At 45.8% G+C, this 24,887-nt stretch overlaps 1 long non-coding RNA gene across 5 annotated transcripts in view; it reads left to right on the top strand.

Moving 5' to 3' along the window:
- Positions 1-20,821, top strand: part of LOC130276846 (uncharacterized) — a 27,668-nt gene extending 6,847 nt beyond the window's left edge. For 3 of the 5 annotated variants that reach the window (XR_008845264.1, XR_008845266.1, XR_008845265.1), the window contains one exon: positions 20,472-20,821. This is a non-coding gene — a long non-coding RNA (uncharacterized LOC130276846). Of the gene's footprint in view, positions 1-20,194; positions 20,372-20,442 lie in introns of those variants that run through there. The other 2 variants (XR_008845262.1, XR_008845263.1) reach the window with 2 other exon arrangements.
- The last annotated feature ends 4,066 nt before the right edge of the window (positions 20,822-24,887 follow it).

Below are 24,887 nucleotides of genomic sequence, written 5' to 3'. Positions count from 1 at the left end.
ATCGACCCTCCACACCATCCCACCCATGGAACACATCCAGATTGCACAACCACTGGGCCAAAAAAGAAAAGATCGTGGAGAAAAGTATCCATGGGGGGGGGGGGGGGGGGATTAAAAAAAGGAGCCAGAGAAGGGAGGATAAAAAGAAACAAGACTATCCACCAAACACTGAGGGTTCCAGTAGTATAGATACTGTCAAAATATTTAACCTGTCATCATATGTAATGAATGACATTGAAACTAACATACTTAGACGTGGCCTCTCCTTCTGTCCCACTAGCTGAGCCAAAAGCTTTGATTTATTTCTAGATATCAACAACTTTATTTGGAAATTAACTATTAAAAGACATTTTATACTAAAAGGCGACTCCAATGATGGGCCAACACTGGCAGGGCCCCACAACTTGGACAATCCTACCTTTATTCATAATAATAACAAGCCCAAATCAGTATTCTACCCACTACATTCCAGGGGCAGTTTCTTGGAAACTTTTTCTAGTATCCTCTCCCAGGGTCTGGAGAAAATGACTAAGAACAAGAAATCATATACTAATAATTTATCTAGACAAGAGCAACAGAGCATCCAATCCCTGGCGAATAACAGCGAGATAGTAATCCGACCAGCTGATAAGGGTGGGGGCATGGTTATTTTAAATACTAAAGACTATATTACCGAAGCGAATAGGCTGCTATCTGACTCAAAATCTTATCACATTTATTATCTGACCCCACTAGAACTTATGCGAATAAACCAAAAGATCTGATCGCTGAAGGTTTTCGATTGGGTATACTAACTAAATCAGAAAGAGACTTTATACTTATTAAAGAACCAGCCCTTCCTATATTCTACTACTATCTGCCAAACGTACACAAGAACAACTCTAACCCTCCCGGGCGCCCTATAATTTCTGGAATAAACTCTATATCCTCCAATTTATCACACAACCTTGATGTTTTATTACACAAATATGTTTTTAACCTAGAGTCATATTTAAAAGATACCATGGATTTTATTTCTTCGATTTTAAATGTAGATTGGAGGGATGAATACTTTCTAGTGACTATGGCATTACATCCCTCTACACTGTTATTAATCATGACCTAGGTATCAACGCAGTTGCTCAATTTTTAAAGAATGACCCTAGTGTACATGAAATCCAGTGTGATTTTATCCTTAAGGGTTTGCGGTTTATCTTGACACATAACTACTTTCAATTCTAGAATACCATCTACGCGCAGCATACTGGCACCGCTATGGGGTCTCGGGTGGCACCAAGTTTTGCAAATCTATTTGTGGGTCTCTTTGAAAAAACCACCATTTACCCCCACCCCCTATTCCAGAACTGCATTTTTTATAAATGTTTTATTGATTATATATTTTTTATCTGGAAAGGCACACGGGTTTTATTGGAGGAGTTTTTATGTGTTCTTAATAATAATACTTGGGGTCTTCAATTCACACAAAATGTTTATAGAGACAATGCAGAATTTCTTGATGTGATAGTCTTCCATAATGGTCTGAGTAAACTTTTGACTAAAACTTTTTTTTTTTTAAGTCGATAGCAACAGTTATCTTGATTTTAGTAGTTCACATTATAAGAAATGGTTGACTAATGTCCCATATGGACAGTTTAAGCGAATTAGACGGAACTGCACTTCCAACCAAGATTTTAATGACCAGAGTAAGATTCTTAAACATCATTTTAAAGCTATAAGATAACCAAGATCCATTGTGGAGGCGTCCTTCAGAAGAGCCAGTAGTTTGTCTCAGGGGGACTGTCTAGTAAACAAAACCACCCTTAACTCTGACAATAAGTCGACCACAAATTTCATCACCACCTACACTGGGGAACACAGGCAGATCCAGGAGATTCTACAAAAACACTGGCCCATTGTCCTCAGTGACCCGTTCCTGCAAGAAGCCCTTCCCAATAGACCTGGCATTACATTCAGGAGGGTGAGGACACTACGCAACATCATAGCGCCCAGTAGATTAAAAACTAAAACTTGTTCCAACACTACTTTCCTATCTATCAATGGAGTGTCCAGATGTGTCCATGTGCGATGCAAGTGTTGTGCTCGCATCAATCACCGTGCCAAGTCTTTTGTCTCCAGGAGGACTGGTGAAACCTTCCCCATCAACACCCACCTGAACTGTTCCACACAATACGTAGTGTATCTCCTGGATTGTGCCTGTGGGACCCAGTATGTGGGGAGAACGGTCAGGTGCCTACACGAAAGGATCACAAAACAAGGCACCTGACCGAGCACCACCAACAGGATTTTAAATTTATTACTGTGACCCCCAATTGAAAGTGTACCCAGAGACAACCCTCAGCGGTTCAATACTCTTCGCAGACCTGAGAACTACTGGATATATAAATTAAAAACACTAGTTCCGTCTGGCCTTAATGAACTGATAGAATGCTCCCTGTGATCCTCATTAGGCATGAACCCCCGACATGTCTGTATTTTAATTGTTTTATTAATTTTATTTGTATATTTTACACATATACAATTCTTGATATCAGTTTTATACATGTGTGTGCATTTTTATCCACCTAATATTTTAGAAGTTCTGTACTTTATATATTTTCTAGCAGTTTTTGGGACCATTTTATTTATTTCTTTATTTATTGTACTACTTGGAATTCATATACTTTATATATATATATATTTTATCACCCTCTATCGGTTTTATGCAAACTCATTTATTAACCCTTGTTCCTTTAAATGTATGAATTTCAAACATAATATTTATACTAATATTTATATTCTGCTACATCTCGTTTTTACCACTGCTATGAAGTTATCTGTATATTTATTTATGAGTGCACACGTACAATAATATTGTATATTATGTGCAATATGTATCCTCTGGTCGAAGCAGCCTATTCACCTAATATCCATTTATAGTATAAATGTAGGGCCCTTCTCATTAACTATTATGGTGTCCGCATTGTCTGAATATCATGTGTATTATGTATACTATGTATCCTCTGGTCTAAGCAGCCCATTAAACTAATGTCCATTTATGGATAGTATAACAGTAGGGCCCAGTTTTTACTACCTATTACGGCGCCCACACTGTCCTAATATTGTAGTGATGGGTCATATGCTCCCCCATATATTTATCCTCCCCGTCTACCACATCGCTAACTAACCCGGGCCCTATACCTACTCATTCATCCACACACCATCTACCAATCTACATCCACACCAGTGACAACAATGTACCTATTGGTACAGTTGTAACTTGCTATGAGCAACCACTATTAGTGATGGTCTGTCCCCCATTCAGTAAGCTCTCAGCCGCCTTATGACAGCGTCTGCGAGCTTCGCTATGCTGCAGTAGTGTGGATCGCACGGTTTACATCAGCAATCCACGCTGGCATCTATTGGCTATGCGCGGTCACGTGTCCACCGCGCATAGCAACGCGTCCTTAGTAACTAGGTGCCAGGAGGCTCCCGGAAGCCGCCGCCTGCTCGTTCTCACTGACAGGCGCGCACTTCCGACCCTGCGCCGGCTGCACACATTAATTAAATTATTCTAAATTAATTCTATTATGATATATACGTTTATGTAAGTGTTCCCCCTCATATTTGTGTATAAAACATTTAGAAAAAGCATTTGTAGTATGTAAAGCATCCATTGTATGTCAACCTGTATGATGTCATCAAGCCACGCCCATTTTACCTTTACCTTGGCGGTTTTCTTGTGTATAAATAAGCTCACTGATCTGACTGTAAGCATCCTGATCTGAGGAAGGGAGGGCACCTCCCGAAACGCATCATCCCCAGTTTTATATTTTTTATTTGATTTAACCCCTTAAGGACCCAGCCATTTTACACCTTAGGACTCGGCCATTTTTTGAACAGCTGACCACTGTCACTTTAAACATTAATAAGGCAATTGAAGGAGAAACACAGGTGCACCGGCACTACAACAACCACAATGCCCTTAGATATACAGAGAACGGGCCGATGATGCAGTGACTCCAAATAAGTAAATATCTCTAGGTGGTGCAGACTATGAAACTAAGAGCTATAATCCTTTATATACAAGAGAAGAGAAGTCGCACTCACCCAGTTAGATGCAAAATTCAGATCCTTTTATTAAACACCAGCAGTGGATGACAGGATAAAAAGTCACTGACACGCGGGGAGCAAGGGCGCACGCCCTTAGACGCGGGGTATACAACAGGAGGCGACTAGTTTCGCGTCACAACACGACGCTTCTTCCGGCCAATAGGTATACGCCTACCTGCCGCAAATGACATGTATTTATATTGGTAAAAAGGGGGCGTGGTGACAAGTGAAAACATATAGTGGCAAGACCAAAACACCAAAACCAATTAAAAACATGTTGACAACATATACAATGTGGTACAAAATCATGGAGGTAAAAAGATTCACAAAAAGGCAGACAGATCCTGTCTGTCATTCATACCTATGGGCCCCATAGCATTGAGGCGTATGATCCAAAAGGCCTCGCAGCGCATTAGCAAGGTATGTTTATCAACACCGCTAGGTGTCGCTACTATTCTTTCAATGCCGGCAAACTTGAGCGCCTCTACTCCACCACCATGATGCTCAATCATATGGGTGATGAAGCGAGGCGCCCCCTTGCCGGTACGGAGTGAATAGAAATGCTCCCTTATACGTGTACATAATTTTCGTTTTGTCTTGCCTACATAGAAACGTCTACAAGGGCAAATCAAACAGTACACGACATGGGTAGACTTGCATGTGATCAACTGGTTAGTAAAGATGTTAACCCCTCCAAGCATAAAATTCCTTTTGGACAAATTATGATGGCAAAAATTGCAATTCTTGCAAGCGAAGTTGCCTTTGGGTAGCATCTGACTAAACCAGTGATCATTAACATCCTGAGTACTTTCTCTTTTGTTTTTCTTAATGACATCACCTATGGTGGTGGATCTTCTAAACGTAACAATAGGCTTTTCCTTTGCCAATTCACCCAGCTCTACATCATTTTCAAAATAGTACCAATTGTCAAGAATACTCTTCCTGACTAACTGATTGATGGGAGAATTCGCAAAGGAAAATACAAATCGTTTCTTGTTTTTCCTATTTTTTCTTTTAGACACCAATAGATCCTTTCTGTTCTTGTTAAAGGCTTTTTTATAGGCACCCTCAATGATGTTCAGCGGGTAACCGCGCTCTTTTAGTCTTACTTTTAGTTCCTCTGCTTGTTCCATAAAAGGTCTCATCCTTATTATTAACCCTTCTCAATCTCAAAAATTGACTATAGGGAATATTATCCCTCACATAACTTGGGTGAGAACTTTTATAATGTAGCAGTGTGTTTCTGGAAATGGCCTTTCTGAAACCTGTGGTCTGTAGTTCATTATCGGTAATGCTGAGCTTAACATCTAGAAATTCAATGTTCTTGCCTCCAAAGACATATGTAAATAACATATTTACACCATTGGCATTATTCAGATATTGGACGGAGTCCCGAAAGTCAACCTCAGATCCGTCTCAAATTATCAGGACGTCGTCCACGTACCTGAGATAATACACAATGTTATCAATAAATGGATTCGCTCTAGAGAAAACTGTCCTCTTTTCTAGCATAGTCAAGAAGACGTTGGCATATGTACAAGAGACAGGCGAGCCCATGGCCGTGCCATGGGCTTGCCTGTACCACTGTCCCTCATGAAGAAAGTAATTATTGCTTAACAAAAATTCCAGGGAGTGACAGATGAAACCCCTGAAATTAGCGGACTTACTGGCATCTGCCAAAAAAGTGTCCATAGCATGTATGCCCGCACTATGCGGTATTCGGGTATACAAGCTTTCAATGTCTAGCGAGACTAGTTGATAGGAATCCTGAAAAGTAAAGTTATCAAAAGCATTGAGCAATTCACCTGTATCTTTAAGCAGTGTAGGGATGTGCCTGAGTAGGGGAGCCACCAACCATTCCAGATAGGACGACAGTGGCTGAGTAACGGAACCAATGCCAGCCATGATCGGCCGACCTTTCGGGTTGGAAGTGTTCTTATGTACTTTAGGGAGTGCGTACCATCTGGCTGGTTTTGGATTAATGGGTAATAACCTCTCAGCAGTTTTTTGTGAGATAATCTGTTTTTCACAAAAATGTCTAAGAAGGGAGCGGAGGTGGTCGGTCGTCCTACCAGTGGGGTTACCTTTTAGTGTAGGATAAACCGACTTATCATGCAACTGGCGCTCAGTTTCGGCTTCATAAGCAGAAGTACTCCAGACAACCACCGCTCCCCCCTTGTAAGCTCTAGTTATGTGTAGATCTTTTCTTTTACTGAGCCAATTCAAGGCTCTTTTTTCACCAGGGGTTAAATTATTATCTGGCGGAGGATAAACAAGGGCAGATACATCCTTTTTGACAGCTCTACAAAAGAGGTCCACATTGCTCCCGGGAATGATGGGAGGACAAAAATTAGATTTATTACCTCCCTGAAAAAAAGATTGTGTTTCTACACTATCGGACCTCTCTGTCAAATCCCTCTCACCTTCCATAAGGTCACATAATAATTCCACATTAGCCTGATCTTGCTCGGTAAACTCTGAAGCTACGCTGCTTCTGCTTATGAAGCCGAAACTGAGCGCCAATTGCATGATAAGTCGGTTTATTCTACACTAAAAGGTAACCCCACTGGTAGGACGACCGACCACCTCCGCTCCCTTCTTAGACATTTTTGTGAAAAACAGATTATCTCACAAAAAATTGCTGAGAGGTTATTACCCATTAATCCAAAACCAGCCAGATGGTACGCACTCCCTAAAGTACATAAGAACACTTCCAACCCGAAAGGTCGGCCGATCGTGGCTGGCATTGGTTCCGTTACTCAGCCACTGTCGTCCTATCTGGAATGGTTGGTGGCTCCCCTACTCAGGCACATCCCTACACTGCTTAAAGATACAGGTGAATTGCTCAATGCTTTTGATAACTTTACTTTTCAGGATTCCTATCAACTAGTCTCGCTAGACATTGAAAGCTTGTATACCCGAATACCGCATAGTGCGGGCATACATGCTATGGACACTTTTTTGGCAGATGCCAGTAAGTCCGCTAATTTCAGGGGTTTCATCTGTCACTCCCTGGAATTTTTGTTAAGCAATAATGACTTTCTTCACGAGGGACAGTGGTACAGGCAAGCCCATGGCACGGCCATGGGCTCGCCTGTCTCTTGTACATATGCCAACGTCTTCTTGACTATGCTAGAAAAGAGGACAGTTTTCTCTAGAGCGAATCCATTTATTGATAACATTGTGTATTATCTCAGGTACGTGGACGACGTCCTGATAATTTGGGACGGATCTGAGGTTGACTTTCGGGACTCCGTCCAATATCTGAATAATGCCAATGGTGTAAATATGTTATTTACATATGTCTTTGGAGGCAAGAACATTGAATTTCTAGATGTTAAGCTCAGCATTACCGATAATGAACTACAGACCACAGGTTTCAGAAAGGCCATTTCCAGAAACACACTGCTACATTATAAAAGTTCTCACTCGAGTTATGTGAGGGATAATATTCCCTATAGTCAATTTTTGAGATTGAGAAGGGTTAATAATAAGGATGAGACCTTTATGGAACAAGCAGAGGAACTAAAAGTAAGACTAAAAGAGCGCGGTTACCCGCTGAACATCATTGAGGGTGCCTATAAAAAAGCCTTTAACAAGAACAGAAAGGATCTATTGGTGTCTAAAAGAAAAAATAGGAATAACAAGAAACGATTTGTATTTTCCTTTGCGAATTCTCCCATCAATCAGTTAGTCAGGAAGAGTATTCTTGACAATTGGTACTATTTTGAAAATGATGTAGAGCTGGGTGAATTGGCAAAGGAAAAGCCTATTGTTACGTTCAGAAGATCCACCACCATAGGTGATGTCATTAAGAAAAACAAAAGAGAAAGTACTCAGGATGTTAATGATCACTGGTTTAGTCAGATGCTACCCAAAGGCAACTTCGCTTGCAAGAATTGCAATTTTTGCCATCATAATTTGTCCAAAAGGAATTTTATGCTTGGAGGGGTTAACATCTTTACTAACCAGTTGATCACGTGCAAGTCTACCCATGTCGTGTACTGTTTGATTTGCCCTTGTAGACGTTTCTATGTAGGCAAGACAAAACGAAAATTATGTACACGTATAAGGGAGCATTTCTATTCACTCCGTACCAGCAAGGGGGCGCCTCGCTTCATCACCCATATGATTGAGCATCATGGTGGTGGAGTAGAGGCGCTCAAGTTTGCCGGCATTGAAAGAATAGTAGCGACACCTAGCGGTGTTCATAAACATACCTTGCTAATGCGCTGCGAGGCCTTTTGGATCATACGCCTCAATGCTATGGGGCCCATAGGTATGAATGACAGACAGGATCTGTCTGCCTTTTTGTGAATCTTTTTACCTCCGTGATTTTGTACCACATTGTATATGTTGTCAACATGTTTTTAATTGGTTTTGGTGTTTTGGTCTTGCCACTATATGTTTTCACTTGTCACCACGCCCCCTTTTTACCAATATAAATACATGTCATTTGCGGCAGGTAGGCGTATACCTATTGGCCGGAAGAAGCGTCGTGTTGTGACGCGAAACTAGTCGCCTCCTGTTGTATACCCCGCGTCTAAGGGCGTGCGCCCTTGCTCCCCGCGTGTCAGTGACTTTTTATCCTGTCATCCACTGCTGGTGTTTAATAAAAGGATCTGAATTTTGCATCTAACTGGGTGAGTGCGACTTCTCTTCTCTTGTATATAAAGGATTAAACATTAATAACTCTGGAATGCTTTTAGTTATCATTCTGATTCCGAGATAGTTTTTTCGTGACATATTCTACTTTAACATAGTGGTAAAATTTTGTGGTAACTTGCATCCTTTCTTGGTGAAAAATCCCCAAATTTGTTTTTTTATTTACATTTCCAATATGTCTACTTTATGTTTGTGTTACGCCTAGCGCTCCGGGTCCCCGCTCCTCCCCGGAGCGCTCACGGCGTCTCTCTCCCTGCAGCGCCCCGGTCAGTCCCGCTGACCGGGAGCGCTGCACTGTCATGGCCGTTGGGGATGCGATTCGCACAGCGGGACGCGCCCGCTCGCGAATCGCATCCCAGGTCACTTACCCGTCCCGGTCCCCTGCTGTCATGTGCTGGCGCGCGCGGCTCCGCTCTCTAGGGCGCGCGCGCGCCAGCTCTCTGAGACTTAAAGGGCCAGTGCACCAATGATTGGTGCCTGGCCCAATTAGCTTAATTGGCTCCCACCTGCTCCCAGACTATATCTGCTCACTGCCCCTGCACTCCCTTGCCGGATCTTGTTGCCTTGTGCCAGTGAAAGCGTTTAGTGTGTCCAAAGCCTGTGTTACCTGAACTTCTGCTATCCATCTTGACTACGAACCTTGCCGCCTGCCCCGATCTTCTGCTACGTCTGACCTTGCCTCTGCCTAGTCCTTCTGTCCCACGCCTTCTCAGCAGTCAGCGAGGTTGAGCCGTTGCTAGTGGATACGACCTGGTTGCTACTGCCGCAGCAAGACCATCCCGCTTTGCGGCGGGCTCTGGTGAACACCAGTAGCCTCTTAGAACCGGTCCACTAGCACGGTCCACGCCAATCCCTCGCTGACACAGAGGATCCACTACCTGTAAGCCGAATCGTGACAGTAGATCCGGCCATGGATCCCGCTGAGGTGCCGCTGCCAAGTCTCGCTGATCTTACCACGGTGGTCGCTCAGCAATCGCAGCAAATTGCCCAACAAGGACAGCAGCTGTCGCAGTTGACCGCCACGTTACAGCAACTTCTGCCTCTGCTACAGCAGCAACCATCTCCTCCGCCAGCTCCTGCACCTCCTCCGCAGCGAGTGGCCGCCCCTAGCCTCCGCTTGTCCCTGCCGGACAAATTTGATGGGGACTCCAGACTCTGCCGTGGATTTTTGTCTCAGTGTTCCCTGCATATGGAGATGTTGTCGGACTTGTTTCCTACAGAACGGTCTAAGGTGGCGTTCGTAGTAAGCCTTCTTTCAGGAAAGGCCTTGTCTTGGGCCACACCTCTCTGGGACCGCAATGATCCTGCCACAGCCACAGTCCAGTCCTTCTTCGCTGAAGTCCGGAGTGTCTTCGAGGAGCCAGCCCGAGCTTCTTCTGCCGAGACTGCCCTGTTGAACCTGGTCCAGGGTAATTCTTCAGTGGGCGAGTACGCCATCCAATTTCGTACTCTTGCTTCCGAGTTATCATGGAATAACGAGGGTCTCTGCGCGACCTTTAAAAAAGGCCTATCCAGTCGCATCAAGGATGTGCTGGCCGCACGAGAGATTCCTGCCAACCTGCAAGAACTCATCCATTTGGCTACCCGCATTGACATGCGTTTTTCTGAGCGACACCAAGAGCTCCGCCAGGAAAAAGACTTAGATCTCTGGGCACCTCTCCCACAGCATCCTTTGCAGTCTACGCCTGGGCCTCCCGCCGAGGAGGCCATGCAAGTGGATCGGTCTCGCCTGACCCAGGAAGAGAGGAATCGCCGTAGGGAAGAAAATCTTTGTCTGTACTGTGCCAGTACCGAGCATTTCTTGGTGGATTGCCCTATCCGTCCTCCACGTCTGGGAAACGCACGCACGCACCCAGCTCACGTGGGTGTGGCGTCTCTTGGTTCTAAGTCTGCTTCTCCACGTCTCACGGTGCCCGTGCGGATTTCTCCTTCAGCCAACTCCTCCCTCTCAGCCGTGGCCTGCTTGGACTCTGGTGCCTCCGGGAATTTTATTTTGGAGTCTTTTGTGAATAAATTCCGCATCCCGGTGACCCGTCTCGTCAAGCCGCTCTACATTTCCGCGGTCAATGGAGTCAGACTGGATTGCACTGTGCGTTACCGCACAGAACCCCTCCTGATGTGTATCGGACCCCATCGCGAAGTGATTGAGCTCTTCGTCCTACCCAACTGTACCTCTGAGGTCCTCCTCGGTCTGCCATGGCTCCGGCTTCATTCCCCCACCCTTGATTGGACCACCGGGGAGATCAAGAACTGGGACTCTGCCTGCCATAGGAAGTGCCTCTCCCCCCCTCCCAGTCCCGTCAGGCAAGCCTCAGTGCCTCCTCATGGCCCCCGTCCTGGTGACACACTGCCCCGTGCCAGGCTTCGCCCTCTGCCCTCCCTCCCCATTCCCACTCCTGCTGTACTGCCTGCCGTTGAGGAAACCCTCCATTCTTTCCCGGTGTCCTCATCCCAGGGGAGGCAGTTACCGGACAAAGAAAAGGGGAGACCTAAGGGGGGGGGTACTGTTACGCCTAGCGCTCCGGGTCCCCGCTCCTCCCCGGAGCGCTCACAGCGTCTCTCTCCCTGCAGCGCCCCGGTCAGTCCCGCTGACCGGGAGCGCTGCACTGTCATGGCCGTTGGGGATGCGATTCGCACAGCGGGACGCGTCCGCTCGCGAATCGCATCCCAGGTCACTTACCCGTCCCGGTCCCCTGCTGTCATGTGCTGGCGCGCGCGGCTCCGCTCTCTAGGGCGCGCGCGCGCCAGCTCTCTGAGACTTAAAGGGCCAGTGCACCAATGATTGGTGCCTGGCCCAATTAGCTTAATTGGCTCCCACCTGCTCCCAGACTATATCTGCTCACTGCCCCTGCACTCCCTTGCCGGATCTTGTTGCCTTGTGCCAGTGAAAGCGTTTAGTGTGTCCAAAGCCTGTGTTACCTGAACTTCTGCTATCCATCTTGACTACGAACCTTGCCGCCTGCCCCGATCTTCTGCTACGTCTGACCTTGCCTCTGCCTAGTCCTTCTGTCCCACGCCTTCTCAGCAGTCAGCGAGGTTGAGCCGTTGCTACTGGATACGACCTGGTTGCTACTGCCGCAGCAAGACCATCCCGCTTTGCGGCGGGCTCTGGTGAACACCAGTAGCCTCTTAGAACCGGTCCACTAGCACGGTCCACGCCAATCCCTCGCTGACACAGAGGATCCACTACCTGTAAGCTGAATCGTGACAGTTTGCATCATAAAATTGACGAGTTTTTACTTTTGGAAGACACCAGAGGGCTTCAAAGTTCAGCAGCAATTTTCCTATTTTTTACAAAATTTTCAAACTCACTATTTTTCAGGGACTAGTTCAAGTTTGAAGTGGATTTGAAGGGTCTTCATATTAGAAATACCCCACAAATGACCCCATTATAAAAACTGCACCCCCCCCCCCCCACAAAGTATTCAAAATTACATTCAGTCAGCATTTTAACCCTTTAGGTGTTTCACAGGAATAGCAGCAAAGTGAAGGAGATAATTCACAATCTTCATTTTTTACACTCGCATGTTCTTTTAGACCCAATTTTTCTATTTTTACAAGGGGTAAAAAGAGAAAATTTATATTTGTAGCCCAATTTCTCTCGAGTAAGCACATACCTCATATGTCTATGTAAAGTGTTCAGCGAGCGCAGTAGAGGGCTCAGAAGCCTAAAGAGCGACAAGGGGATTTTGGAGAGTATGTTTTTCTGAAATGGTTTTTGGGGGGCATGTTGCATTTAGGAAGCCCCTATGGTGCCAGAACAGCAAAAAAAAAAAAAAAAACACATGCCATACCTTTTTGGAAACTAGACCCCTTGAGGAACGTAAAAAGGAATTAAGTGAGCCTTAATACCCCACAGGTGTTTCACGACTTTTGCATATGTAAAAAAAAAATTGTTTTTCACAAAAATGTGTGCTTCCCCCCAAATTTCACATTTTTGCAAGGTTTAATAGCAGAAAAGACCCCACAAAATTTGTAACCCCATCTCTTCTGAGTATGGAAGTACCCCATAAGTTGACCTGAAGCGCACTGCGGGCAAACTACAATGCTCAGAAGAGAAGGAGTCATATTTTGCTTTTTGAAAGCAAATTTTGCTCGGGGGGCATGTCGCATTTAGGAAGCCCCTATGGTGCCAGGACAGCAAAAAAAAAAAACACATGGCATACCATTTTGGAAACTAGACCCCTTGAGGAATGTAACAAGGGGTAAAGTAAGCCTTAATACCCCACAGGGGTTTCACGACTTTTGCATATGTAAAAAAAAAAAAATTTCACTAAAATGTGTGTTTCCCCCCAAATTTTACATTTTTACAAGGTTTAATAGCAGAAAAGACCCCCCACAATTTGTAAATACATTTCTTTGGAGTAAGGACATACCTTATTTTTTGATGATTTTGGCTTGGCGGGTGCACAGCAGGTCTTGCTTGAGTGGGAGCGCAGTCAGGGACCTTGAGCTTGATATGGAGCCAGGATGTGGGACCCCCCCTCAAGGAGCGTTAATGGGGCCAGCACTGAGCCCTAAAATAGGGGAACACTATGGGGGACAACGGGCCGTAACTGGGGTAGACAGGTGGGGTACAGTGGGCCAGAAAATTATAAAACATAATAAAATAGGATATGTTCCCAGAATGATGACCTAGAGCATAGCCAAAACTTAAAAAAACATATGCCCACCCCAAACCCTATGCTCTGAATCATCATTCTGGGAATGTGATGTGTGTGGCCGTCCCTAACCTGTTGCCTCAAATGCGCCCCCGCTCAGGTGGAGAGAGAGCGCTGCGCATTTGAGGCAACATAAAAAAGTCCCCGATGATAGTGACTCAGTGACCTATGACCCATTTTTGAAAAAACACCCCCCAGAGGTCTTATCAGGTTTTTTTGGGCAATTTAGTGATTTATGGGGGTTAAATTTTGGAATGCACTCTGGACTTGGTACATTGGTCAAATTATGGAAAATTAAACTGAAAAGGGAAAATGTAGGGCTCCATGGAAGTGTTATACTCCCTAAAGCAGTTTATGCAGAGGCCCGGATTATCTGGGCAAGAGTCACATTGATATGCGGTGTCCTTCCGAATCCCCTTCCTGAAACACACACTGCATCTTTTCTGTGTGGGGGACCTCACCTGTTCTTTCCAGTGTGGGGGACCTCACCTGGAAAGTGTTGGCCTGGGACGATCCTGGAGCATATAACTCCAGACCCTTGGGAAGTCCGGCCTGATCTTTCCCGGTCAGCAAAGATCAGGAACCTTAGGACTTCTTGGTACTGGAGGAATGTCCCTTTGTTGCCAGTGTACTGGGATAGTACAAAAGCATTGTAAATGGCAACCTGTACCAAGTAGACCGCAACTTTTTTGTACCATGCCCGTGTTTTCCGCATGGCGTTATATGGCTTGAGGACTTGATCTGAGAGATCAACTCCCCCCATATACCGATTGTAGTCCAGAATACAATCAGGCTTGAGGACCGGTCCAACGGTACCTCTCACAGGGACAGGGGTGCTGCCGTTCCCATGAATAGTGGTGAGCATAAGGACATCCCTCTTATCCTTATACTTCACCAACAACAGGTTATCATGGGTGAGGGCACAGGACTCACCCTTGGGGATAGGCGTCTGGACCAAATTTAGAGGGAGGCCTCTCTGTTTCCTCTGCACGGTACCACAAGCGGACGTGGATCTGGCGGAAAGGGATTTGAACAAAGGGATGCTGGTATAAAAGTTATCAACGTACACGTGGAAACCCTTATCCAGCAATGGGTGCAAAAGGTCCCAAACGAGTTTCCCGCTAACACCCAGAGTGGGGGGACATTCTGGGGGTTCAATGGAATCTCGTCCCTCATATACTCTAAACTTGTAAGTGTACCCGGAGGTACTCTCACAAAGTTTGCAGAGTTTCACGCCATACCGCGCCCGCTTCGAGGGAATATACTGGTGGAAGATGAGTCTCCCCTTAAAACTGATGAGAGACTGATCTACAGAGAGGTCCCTGAGCAGTACGTAGGCCTCCAAAAATTTGGCCCCAAAGTGATCAATGACCGGCCTCACTTTGTAAAGCCGGTCATGGGCAGGATCACCTCGGGGTGGACATGCCGCATTATCTGCATAATGCAGGCATTTCCGAATCGCCTCGAACCGCTTCCGTGTCATCGCCATACTGTAAAGCGGGGTCTGGTAGAGGACGTCCCCGCTCCAGTAATGATGAGCACTTGGTTTTTTGACCGGGCCCATATGCAGCGAGAGGCCCCAAAATATCCTCATTTCCGCTGCATCAATGGCGCGCCATTCATTGGGCCTGGCCAAAAAGGAATCTGGGTGGTGGGCAATGAACTGCTGGGCATACAAGTTCGTTTGCTCCACCATGTGATTGACCAGGCTGTCACTGAAAAAAAACTTAAAGTCCAGATCAGTGAATCCAGCATGGTCAATCCGGATTCCTGAGTCGCCAACAAACTCAGGAATCCGTGGCTAATAACCCTCTGGGGGGCTCCAGACAGGGTCATCGGAAGGGGGCTCCGGTGCACTTGTCTGGGGGGCCGGACTCCTATTACGAGCGGCATTGTCACTCGTACTAGTGTCGGCCACTGGGTCACTCTCATGGGGGGTGCGTGGCCTCGTCTGGCGGCGTCTCCGCCGCTGAGCAGGGGGCTCATCATCACTGCTAGATGATGAGGAGGGAGAGGAAGAACACAAAAAAGAAGCATCTTCCTCGTCCTCACTGGCAGATTCGGAGTCGGAGGCTAAAAAAGCCCGGCGAGCCATCGCCTTTTTTCGACGGTGGCGGGGGGAGGGGCGGGGAAGTGTGTATGTGGTGCTTGGTGTATCACAGTATATAACGTTATGTGATTATCAACCACACACCGTTATTATAAAAAAAAAAAAAAAAAAGCTGTGGCCAAAAAAAAAAAGGGCCCGGGGTCAGGTATCAAACCCTAATAGGACCCTTGGGCACCTATTAGGGGGTCAGGGGGGGGGGTACTTTTTTTTACTTTATTATATTTTTTTTACACCTACCCGTCCCTGCAAGCATCTGTCCCTATTCTAACGGCTACTGAGGGGGCTCCAGAGCTCCGAGGGGGGAATCAACAGTCCTCTTCCTGCTGCTGCACCCACTGACTGAACACAGAGAGCGGGTACAGCGGCGGGAAGGACCGTTAACCCCTCCTCTGCCGCTCTGCTATTGGCTGGACAATCGCCAGCCAATAGCAGCGTTGCTGGGGCGGTGATAGTATTGTCACCGCTCCCCAGCAACGGCAGGTGATTGGCGGTGTATTGTACACCGCTGATCACCTTGTATTTGCGGGTCATCGGGTCACAAGTGACCCGAATCGCCGAAGATCACTTGCGTGATTTCGCAAGCGATCTCCGGCGATCGCCGACATGCGGGGGTCCCGGGACCCCCTTCGGCATTTGCACGGCATGCCTGCTGAAGGATTTCAGCAGGCATGCCGTTCCGATCTCCGTCCGGTGAGCGGCAGAGACCGGAAAACGCCATGACGTACTCATACGTCATGGGTCCTTAAAGCCCAGGGTGCGGAGACGTACGCATACGTCATGTGTCCTTAAGGGGTTAATAAAAGTGGTTCCACTGCGAACCTTTTCCAATATATATCCAGTCCATCTCCTTCATTTCCAAGGAGGCCGCAGCGCCATTTCCAAAGGTTTTTTTCCTCGCAAGCTTCTTCGAGATAGGAGATCGGGATACGAGAACGGGATACGAGAACGGGATACGAGAACGGGATAGGAGGTCGGGATAGGAGGTCGGGATAGGAGGACGGGGAGATAGGAGATCGGGATACGAGGACGGGATAGGAGGTCAGGATAGGAGGTCGGGATTAGGATTACCAAGGAAAAACCAGGCATACATTGTGTGATACCTCATATATACCTGAATACATTGTGTAATACCTTACATATATACCTGTATACATCGTGTGATACCTCATATATACCTGTATACATCGTTTGATACCTCATATTTACCTGTATACATCGTATTTACATAATAATCCTCCCAAAAAAAATCAATCAAAACACAAAAAAAATTTGCAATCGCTGCACCCGGATAGTATATAAGCGCTAGAAGGCGGGCCACCTCATTATAAATGCGACATTTGTGCCGATAACACGTTTAGCGCAAGCATTGCGATCGTATAAGTGCAAAGAGCCTGTAAAACAGTTTTTTTTAGCACAATCATTTAATACCATATCCTTTATTGTTTTTCTTATGTATACATTGTGTGATACCTCATATATACCTGTATACAGCGTGTGATACCTAATATATACCTGTATACAGCGTGTGATCTCATATATACCTGTATACATCGTGTAATATGTCATACAATGGTCCCTCAACATATGATGGTAATTCGTTCCAAAGGAGCCATCGTTTGTCGAATCCATCGTATGTTGAGGGATTCGTGCAATGTAAAGTATAGGAAGCTGTACTCACCTGTCCCCGCCGCTCCCGATGGTGACCCCGGGCCTTCGCTGGGCTCTCCTGGTCTTCTCCGGTCCTCTGCTGTCTTCCGCAAGGCCTTACTGGGCCTGCGTAGCGACGTCATTACGCCGCTGCGTACGCCATTCCTATTGGATGATGTGCGCAGCAGCGTATTGACATCATCGGAGAGGGCCGAGAAGACACCGGAAGACCAGCGCTGGACCCGGAGGGCACCCCGGAGCATCGTGGAGGGGTAAGTAATACTTACCGCACCACACGGGGAACATTAAGCTGCTATCCGAACCGCGATCGCGGGGGGCGATCCCCTGTGGAGGTAGCCGGAGGGCTTACCTCTGCACCGTGGCTGGCCCCATAGATCTGCATTTGATTGAGCCTGCCTTGAGCAGGCTCAACCAAATAAACACAGAGTCAAATGGAGTTCAATAGAACTGCATTTATTTGTATGAGGAATCTAAATGATTCCTCCTAAAAAAGTGTATAAAAAAAAAAGTTTAATAAAAGTTTAAAAACAACCAATAACCCCTTCCATATTAGAGATACGTTCACAAGGGCGGATTTATTCACAGGTTTCCTGCTGCGTATTTAAAAAGGGGTCGGTCTCTTCTCTGCTGTCCGCAGCAGATTTTCCGCGGCGGAATTTCCGTTGCGGAAAATCCGCCGCATATCCTTCTGATTTCAATGGGGCTTGCGGGGGATTTTCCGAACCGTAAATTCCGCCTCAGAAAAGCTGCTGCGGACAGCTGAGAAGAGCCTGCCCCCTTTCAAATACGCAGAGGGAAACCCTCAAATAAATCCGGCCGTGTGAACGTACCCTAAAAGTTCATATCACCCCCATTTTCCATATAAAAATATGTAAACATAATAAAAATAAACACATTTGGTATTGGCATGTGCATAATTGACTGAACTATTAAAAAATTACATTATATCCCGTAAGGTAAATGGTGTTAATGTAAAAAAAAAATATACCAACTCACATAATTGCTTTTTTTATGTTTATAACATCATATCCCAGAAAAAATGAAGTAAAAAAGTGTTCAAAAAGTCCGATCAATACCAAAATGGTACCGATACAAACAGCATATTACGGCCCAAAAAATTAGCCCTCATACAGCCCAGTATACGGAAAAATTTAAATATTATAGGGGTCAGGGATTTTCTTTTTTAAATTAAAAAGTTAAAAACAAAAAAAAAAAAATTTGGTATTGGTGTAATCAGGACGACGTAAAGTATCAAAATAATATGTAAATTTGACCACAAGGTGAATGGCGAAAAAAGAAAACTTCTAAATTTGCATTTTTTTTTCAATTTCACCTCACAAATAATTTTTGTTTTTGTTTCAGAGCATAAGTTATGGAAAAATTAAAGGTGTCATTACAAAGTATACTTCCCCGCAAAAAACAAGCCTCATATTTGTCTGTAGATGGAAAAATAAGGGTTATAGCTATTATAGGACGAAGAGGAAAAAAATGAAAGTGCAGAAACTAATAAAGACCCTATTTTCGTACTATTTTGATTGAAATTATTTTATTTATTAGGACAAGTGGAATTTCTTGAGGGACAAGTAGATTGTGTTCCGGTTAAGTCCCAGATGTGGATCATCCCTTCCAGAGGATTTGGCCTTGCGGGGTCTTGGCTACTATTTGGCCGGTGCGGGGTCTCGGGTCTAGATGGTACCAGAGTCCGCCCCTAGACATCTTATCTCCTATCCAAAGAATAGGGGATAAGATGTCAGATCGCGGGGGTCCCGCTGCTGGGGACCACCGGGATCTCAGCTGCAGCACCCACCTCAACGGCTTCCGGCAACGCCGGAGGCTTCGGATCCCGACCACATGTGCGAAAGAGCATGAGGTCACGACTCTGCGCCCGTGTGACGTCACGCACGCCCCTCAATTCAAGTCTATGGGAGGGGTCGTATCAAATCTGTGGGATGTCGAGAGCATTTTTTTTTTTTTATGAAGTTTTGGTGTTTTTCTTCCCAATGTTTTTAATAGAAATCCTTGAGTCACATGATGAAAGAATCACATGACTCATAATGAGAAAAGCCAGTGGGAAAATAATAATAATAATACACATTGGGGGAGATGTATGTAAACCTGTGCAGAGGTAAAGTTGACCAGTTGCCAATATCAACCAATCAGATCGCTTCTTTCACTTTTCAGAGGCCTTTTTAAAAATGAAAGAAGCAATCTGATTGGTTGCTTTGGGCAACTGGTCCACTTCCCTCTTCACAGGTTTTGATAAACTCCCCTTCTTCCCCGGTGTTTTTAGCAAACATGCCACAAAGATGGCAGAGTAAAGAAATGAGGGGGCATTTTTTAGTGTTTTGTTTTTTTGTGGGCAAAAAAAACCCCAAAACTATCAAACAAGAATTGCATCTGCTCCTAGGCTTAGGCTGGGATTAAACACGATTTATGTGTGGTGTTTTTCAAAGCCCACATTGCTATATTTTTGGTGCCCCCCCCCCCCCCTCCTTTCGACAGACGTCTGTCCAGCTGTTGCAAAGCTACAACTCCAAGCATGCCCAGGGCATGCTGGGAGTTGTAGTTTTGCAACAGGTGGACAGCCACAGGGGATCAGTGGTGATGTATGTCAATCTAGGACCATGGTGTCTGATCTTGAACTGGCAGCAGGAGCCACGACCACTTTAAATCAGTGGCTGCCGGGCTGTCTGACGAGTGACATCCTTTGCTCCAGACCACATCAGGGATGTCACTCGTCAGACGTCTTGGCAGCCAGCGCTGCTCATTGAGCCTGCCAGAGCCGCACTGATCTGTGTAAGAAACCTATGGGCCAAGGCTGTTGGGGCCACCAAATTATATTACAAATACTGAGCGTCTGGTTAGGAGAAACAAGTATATTGCACCCACAGGGAGTAGCGCCATTTTAATAAAAAATTGCCCCAAATCCCTTAGATAACAGTAATACAGAATATATTAGAAAGCTTTTTTGTTTTTCAGCCAATCAGAGAGCAGCACTACTGAAATAGAACTCCCAGGAGGTAACAGCGTGTCACACATGTGATGTCATAACCATTGTCCACCAGAGAGCAGCACTGAGCAGATATAACACTGCTCCTGCTCATTCTTCATCAGTGAGGGGCTGATGCTGGACACTGTAGGGGCCGAGAATGCAAAGTCACATACACTACTGTGACTGGTAAGTGTCACATTGTTGTGCCAAAAGGTCTTTAGTGCAGTTCAATGTGCTTTTCTATAGTAAACATGTAGATAATCCATCTTTTGTTTTCCTATCTTAGATGCACTATTTCCAGGATGTGGAGTAGCATTTCCGGACCTACAGCAAGACGTTGGATGAAGACGTAGATTTCCAGACCTATTCCAGAAGAATTTGGATGAAGGCACAGCCCCTCGAATCACGCACATACACAGACACATTTGCCCAAATTCTAGAGGTAACCTCCTTTAGTATGCCCAGAGGAAGGGCAATACAGTAGCCATGGATTCCCTACAGGTTTCCTCCCCTCTGGAGGTTTTTCCTGTCCTGAGTATTAGTTACTGTACGCTCTTTGTGAGTGATGGAGGTTACAAAAAATCCCCGACACAAACATTTTTATATATAATAAATAAAGTTCCCCTTTTTAAACCATTTAACTTGTTTGACTCATTTATTTTATTTGTGTGTGAAAAATAGTGTTAGCAATATGGAAATGACATGAGGTTTATTTAAGTGTCCAAAGCTGCTCTCCTGCACGATCTGCATAATGCGGTGCGGAGAGAGACAACTGATGCTGGGGGGTACAGTTACCAAGGCAACCATAGGACACCCAGCAATTTCCATGCATGAGCCTTTTTCTGATGAACGGGACCCTAGGAGAGCGGAGGAGGCAGGTGAGAAGACCTCCAGCCACCATTTTAATGATCACCAGATCAGGTGATTCCATCCTTGAATATAATGCCTGCATTGCCATAACCTGCTTAGATCACGGCATCTGAGGGGTTAATGACAAACATTAGCGCGATCGTTGATGATGGCCACTACTGGCAGGTCTCTGGCTGCCAGGACCTGTCATACATGATGTGAGCACCGGTCCATTGTTCACATCATGTACAGGGTGTAAATATACATCCAATCACATCAGGACATACTTTTACAGGGTCCACCTACTCAATTTTCATTGTAAAGCTCGAATGTCCACACAGAAAATGTATGTGCGGATATTCTGAAGATAGTGGAGCGGTGTCAGAACATGCTGGCGCTAAGATTGCTCAGAAATTCACTTTATCATAGACGGCAATGTATTTCTGAGCAGAATACACAGAAAGAACAGACATGGCTATTTGAATGAATTAGAATTTCTGTGCCAGATATTTCCTGTGCGGAAATTCTGCTGTGTGCACAGTGTGCCAGAACCCCATTGAAATTAATGGGACTCTGCTGCAGTGGAATTTCCATACGGTATATTCCTGTGCAATTCTACATGGAAAACCTAACGTGTGAACATAGTCTAACAGTCATTAAAAAGGGGGGCGGTGCAAATAAGGGTGAGACCAAAGGGCAGGGGCAAAGGGCCAGAGACAAAGGGGCGGCAAAATGAGGTTTTGCCTAGGGTGACAAAAATCCTTGCACCAGCCCTGGCGGCCATGGCCCGAGCTGCCAAACAGGCAGGGTCCCTGTGCCATTTCATTACCCTGCATATGAATTGTATATATTCTATCACTTCCTGTGATGTCACGCATACATAAAATAATTATGCAAATTAGCATGGCCGGTATTTTTTTTGCAAGAAAGGTGGCAACCCTAGCAGGCATCCCATTGCATTCTGTCAGTGACCGGCACCTTCTGTAGGACACAGGCAAACAAAGTGCCCGTTGCTTTCAATGGACATAACGGGTGTCACAGAAAGAAAGCCAGGGCTCGAGTCCTGCAGGAACTCATAGGAATGGCGCCCCTGCACTTTTATCACAGCAGGAACACCATTCCCTTTAGCAGTCCACCTGCAGGACCAACCCTGTGCCCGAATCTTTTGGCTGCTGGACTGGACTGTGGCCGCTCTTCCTTGTCTTCCCCTGCACAGCCGGGTAGTACAGCCAGTGCACTGTGCAGGGGAAGAGGCCGCAGTTATATGGAGCAGTTTAGGAGGAAGATCACTCACCACCATTAGGTCCGTAGCTCCTGGAATGGCATCATGATAGGGGCGGGGCCTTTATCAGGAAGGGGTGGGGCCTCCTGGGCTGCACTATTATATAGTATTACAGCGTACAGGAAGCAAGTGTTAAGTGTGTTAGGGGTCAGTGATATTATTTACATGGGACTGTGTGTTAGAGAGGAGGTGGTGTTATTTACATGGGACTGTATGTTGGAGAGGGGAAAGTAGTGTAATTTATATAAGACTATGTTGAAGAGAAGGGGGTGGGGTTATTTACATGGGACTGTATGTAGGAGAGTGGAGTAGTGGTATTTACATGGGACTTTATAGTGGAGGGGGTTGTGTTATTTATATAGGACTGTATGTAGGATAGGGGAGTAGTGTTATTTATATAGGACTGTATGTAGGAGAGGGGGTTGTGTTATTTATATAGGACTGTATGTAGGAGAGGGGGTTGTGTTATTTATATAGGACTGTATGTAGGAGAGGGCACTACTTTTATTAACATTGTACACAAAAACGTACAAGAGCTCCACAGAGCAGAGCGGCTCCACCTGGTGGATCCTCAGGATTTACATGGGACTGTATGTAGGAGAGTGGAGTAGTGGTATTTACATGGGACTTTATAGTGGAGGGGGTTGTGTTATTTATATAGGACTGTATGTAGGAGAGGGGAGTAGTGTTATTTACATGGGACTGTATGTAGGAGAGTGGAGTAATTTTATTTACATAGGAATGTGTTAGGTTTAAGGTAGGGAAGTGATATTTACATGGGACTGTATATTGGAGGGGACTGTAGCTGGCTTGTCCCCCTGTGCACTGCAGTCTGCTGGGGGCACTATATAAGTATCATTACAATTATTGGTAGGGGGAGGGACGCAGGCCTTCAATGGGGTCTGCGGCTGATTTTCCGCAGTGGAAATTCTGCTGCCGGAAATCTGTAATAGAGAGCCCGCCCCCATTCAAATTTGCAGCAGGACACACTTTGCTAACTCGCAATAAAATCCGCCCATGGGAACGAGCCCTTAGGGTCTGTAAACACAAACTGATTTCGCACAGATTTTGCTACTATTTCACAGCGGATTTTGCTACTATTGACTTCAATAGATCAGCAGAAAAACTGCAATAGTGTCAGATTTGCAGATTTTCTGCAGACCCATCAAAGTCAATGATAGCAAAATCCCCTGCAGAAAATGTGCTGCCTGAAATGTGCAAAAAAAAAACCTTGTGTGAATGGACCCTTAGGGGTCCCTATTTTTGCTGCAGATTTGCTGCAGCAGATTTTGCTGGTCATTGACTTCGATAGGTAGCAATATCTGCTACAGCAAATCTATAGCAGAAAATATGCACGTGTGACCTGACCCTTAGAGCTTGTTCACACGGGCAGAATTGTTAGGGCAGGCTGTCCACAGCAGACTTTTTGACAGCAGAATTTCTACTGAGGAAAATCCGCTGCAGACCCTATTCAAGTCAATTGGGTCTGTGCCATATTTCCTCCAGTGGAAATTCTGCTGCCAGCGCAGATAAAGCCTGGAAAATCACATGCCAGCCCTCCATCTGTGCCCACCTCAGTGGTGCTGGAGATATATATATATTCTGGGGGCGTGGCAGAGGGTGCGGTTAGGGGTAGGGGTGTGGCTGGAAATCTTGGGTGATTTCCCACACGTTCCCAGCAAGGATTGTGAATAAACTGGAACTTTTACTTGAAATGCTTAGGGAACAGTCTTTACAATTATGCAGTTCCTTCAAAGGCAACCAGGACAGAGGATACCTCGCAGGCTTGCTTGGACTTGTAGTTATTGAGATACTAGCTTAATACCCGGCGTTGCCCGGTTTTTCCTTTCTAATCCTTGTTGGGGAGGAAAATAAACAAAGGAGGAAGCTTTTGACTTCTTATCCCGTCCTCATATATTGTTGTCATATCCCAACCCCATATACTGTTCTCATATCCCGACCTCCTATCCCGACCTCCTGTCCCGACCTCCTGTCCCATCCTCCTTTCCCGACCTCCTTTTCCCGACCTCCTATCCCGGTCCTCCTATCTCGACCTCCTATCCAGTCCTCCTATCCCAACCTCCTATCCCGACCTCCTATCCCGGTCCTCCTATCCCGGTCCTCCTTTCCCGTCCTCCTATCCCGACCTCCTATCCCGGTCCTCCTATCCCGACCTCCTATGCTGTCCTCCTATCCCGACCTCCTATCCCGGTCCTCCTATCCCGACCTCCTATCCCGGTCCTCCTATCCCGACCTCCTATCCCGGTCCTCCTATCCCGACCTCCTATGCCGTCCTCCTATCCCGACCTCCTATCCCGGTCCTCCTATCCCGACCTCCTATCCCGACCCGTAATGTGTACCAGGTATTGAAATATCTCCAGCCGTACAGAAGTTATGTGAGAACATACATTTCCCATTGATTTGCACGGGACTTTAAACAAAAACCCCGACCCTCATAAATGGGGGTAGTAAAGGGTTAAATTAACTATCCTATATTTTAAGTGGACATATAAGTAACATGTGACCAAGTACTATCGAAATATCTCCAGCCGTTTGGAAGTTATGCAGTAA

The sequence above is a fragment of the Hyla sarda genome, chromosome 1, assembly GCF_029499605.1.
Source record: "Hyla sarda isolate aHylSar1 chromosome 1, aHylSar1.hap1, whole genome shotgun sequence".
Classification (NCBI taxonomy): Eukaryota; Metazoa; Chordata; class Amphibia; order Anura; family Hylidae; genus Hyla; species Hyla sarda.
This window is presented reverse-complemented; position numbering and strand designations above follow the sequence as displayed.